Source organism: Panthera uncia, assembly GCF_023721935.1.
Source record: "Panthera uncia isolate 11264 chromosome A3 unlocalized genomic scaffold, Puncia_PCG_1.0 HiC_scaffold_12, whole genome shotgun sequence".
Taxonomy (NCBI): domain Eukaryota; kingdom Metazoa; phylum Chordata; class Mammalia; order Carnivora; family Felidae; genus Panthera; species Panthera uncia.
The window spans coordinates 8,656,804-8,660,335 of record NW_026057579.1 but is presented as its reverse complement, the minus strand read 5'-3'; the positions used below and the strand labels follow the sequence as shown (position 1 = coordinate 8,660,335).

The 3,532-nt window shown below is 35.9% G+C and overlaps 1 pseudogene; it reads right to left on the bottom strand.

Annotated features, from left to right (window-relative positions):
* Positions 1–3,309, bottom strand: part of LOC125937790 (39S ribosomal protein L1, mitochondrial-like) — a 42,078-nt pseudogene extending 38,769 nt beyond the window's left edge.
* Positions 3,310–3,532: the final 223 nt, after the last annotated feature.

Here is a 3,532-nt window from a genome sequence, read left to right as displayed (position 1 = left end):
TGTATATATATATATATATATATATATAAAATTTATGTATATCATTATTTAAACAGCAAAATTGTTGGGACCTAACTAATGGATAAATTATATATATATAATATATGTATATTATGTATATATGTATATAATATATGTATATTATGTATTATATATGTATATATAATATATGTATATGTGTGTATATATATATATAATTTATGTACATGTTCGGATTCTGCGTCTCCTGTCACTGCTCCTCCCCCACTCGCACTCTGTCTCTCTGAAAAGTAGATAAACATCAAAAAAAAAGTAACATAGTTAAAAACTACTCTTGTATTAATGCATAAGCAGGGCAAAGATTTTGCTGTGTTCTCTGAGGCACATATTTGGGATGCCTAGCCATTGGGGGCCTTCCAGTCATGTCCAGCCTTCATCAATGACAAAAAACAGAAAAAGGAACACACAACTTAAAAAAAAATGTTTATTTTTGAGAGAGAGAGAGCAAGAGAGCACATGTATATATTATGTATATATGTATATAATATATGTATATTATGTATAATATATACATAATATACATATATACATATACAATATATATTATATTATATATTATATATGTTATATATTATATTATATAATATTATATAAAATTATATTATATATGTATATATACATATACAATGTATACATAATATACATATATATGTATATATACATATACAATGTATACATAATATACATATATATGTATATATATACATATATATATATAATTTATCCATTAGTTAGGTAACAACAACTTTGTTGTTTAAATAATAATGATATACATAAATATATATATGATTTTTTATATTTATTTATTTGGGGGCAGGGGAGGCAGAGAGAGAGAGGGAGAGAGAATCCCAAGCAGGCTCCGCACTGTCAGCACCTACCCTGATGTGGAGCTAGGACCTATGAACCTTGAGATCATGACCTGAGCCTGATGCTTAACCGACTGAGCCACCCAGGAACCCCTGAATAAATAATAATTCTGTATTGTACTTCTTTTGGGCTAGGGACACTGTAAAAAAATTATTGAGACTGTAAGATGTTATGAATGGAGACAGTTTGGGAACCTCTGGATGACAGCAATACAAAGTGTATCAAGGGGTAAGGTGGATTGTAACCGTTTAGGTTCACAGGTGAGAATAAAGAAGTCGTTCTATTCTCCTCTTCCCATCTCAGCCGGGACACTACTCCCAGTATTTCCCCCTGTTCCTACATAAAATGAAGTATTTTTAGTCGGCATGTTTTTTATTAATGCAGCTATTTGGTAGACTATTAAAGTTATTGTATACCATGCTTCTCAAGCTGTCTTCAGTGGAAGGCTTTTTTTTTTTTTTTTAATTTCCAATCTGTCATGGATTATGTGATGGTTAATTTTTGTGTTCACTTGGCTGGGCCACAGTGCCCAGATATTTGGACAAACATTATTCTGGATGTTTCTGTGAAGGTGTTTTTTTCCCGACGACATGAGCATTCAAATCAGTGGACTTTGAGTAAAGCAGAATACCTCTATAACATGGGTGGGCCTTACCCCATGAATTGAAGGTCTTACTAGAGCAAAGACAGAATTTCCCTGAACAGGAAGAAATTGTTGCACGGGGCATCTAGGTGTCTCAGTCAGCTACCCAGAATTCAACTCTTGGTTTCAGCTCAGGTCATGAGCTCTTGGCTCGAGTGTTTGAGCCCAGCATTGAGCCCCACGGCCCGCTTTGGGCCCCACCCATCTTGAGCCCCACATTGAGCCCCGCATTGGGGTCTGTGCTCTTAGTGGGGGATTCTCTCTCTCTCCCTCTTTCTTGGCTCCTCCCTCACTCGTGCTCTCTCTCTCTCTCTCTAGACATACACACAAAACACACTCACACACACACAAACACACACACACACATCCTTTTGGTTCTATTTCTCTGGAGAACGGAGAATGCTGACTAATACAGATTGATACTTAAAAATGCAATAAAAATAAATATCTAGGAAAATGATCATATGTTTAAATACTGTGGAAATGTTAAATTGCTATACAAGTTTCTAAATACCTGCTTTTAGTTTCCATATTTAGTTTATCTGATTGATAATAAAGTGTTTGTAAAACACACTTAGACTAGCACTGATCACATAAAAATGTAAATATATACATACATGCATACATATTTATACACTTATATTTGTTTATTTTTTATTTTGAACTAATTTTAAGTTTACTGGAAAGTTGCAAAACTGATACAGAGATTTCCCGTATATTCTCTCACCCAAGTTCCCCAATTGTAACATCTATGAAAACATAGTACAGTCTTCAAAATGAAGATACTAATGTTGGTACCAAGCTATTAACTAAACTACAGAGCTTATTCAAATTTCACCACATTGTATTTTAAATGGTGAAGTCACAACTCTAGGGTATGCAACTTTAGCAGCTACTGAGCTAGAAAAATATTTCCAGAATGGGTTGAGATCATTGCTTTCTTGTGTTTGTAGATGAGCCAGCTGAGAACTAGAAGTTAGACAGTAATTGTGGATTGTTCTGTAGAAGAATATAGAGACCGCAGACTATAATTGAAAACATCTCACGCATATTGACTGAGCCAACGCCACAGCTCCTAAATGTGTCTAGCATTATTGCCAGAAATAAATTCTTTTGTATCTGGAATGATTAGTCCCTTAATGACAGAATGTATAGAATGGAGTGTAATGACAGAAGGCATGGAGCGTGGATGAGTATTTGCAAGGTTTTGCATTTTTTGGCTCAGCCACCCCTCTTCGTCTCCTCTGTGAAGTCTTCTATGATCTTCCATGGGTAGAGCCATTGTAATGGCTTTGGGGTCGCTACTGTAATGACGTTACAGATTTCGGTCATGGCACCTGTAACACTCTATTGCTGTAATTTGTGTAGGTGCCTGCTGAACTGTGAGCGCCTCATGATCACGGCTGCAATTTATTCACCCTGGCGTCTCAGTACCTGGCATAACGCCTTAAGCATAGCAGGCATGCCATACGTACTCACCAGAGGAATGAATGAATGAGGGCATGAAGACACAATACATTCACATCAACATTTTTCTTCCTACCTCATCTCGTTTGGGAAAAGAGCCCATAACTTGAAATTAGTCCAGCGAATAAGACAATGCCTCAGTCTATTAAAAAGGAAAAGCTTTCAAGGGCCTTGTGTTTGAGAAACAGAGTGGCTTTGAGTGCCAGGTGTCACTTAAAAGCTGAATAAAGAATATCACTTTTACAAATAGCACAAGCGTGTGGATGCTGACTCACTTTATTCAGTAGATGCATTGTCCGCCTCAGGTAATTTTATCCACTTTAGTAAAACCCACTTTCCACCTAGGCTGGTGGGTTATTATTAGTTACCATTATTACTCAGCATTTCTACAGTATGGTTTTTCAAAGTGTTATGCTCCTCATTCTTAACAAGCTATGCAGAATATATGTAATGAAAGGACGGTTAATCTAGTCTCTCGTGTAGCTGATAGACAATAAATTCCCGCTGGCTGATTCA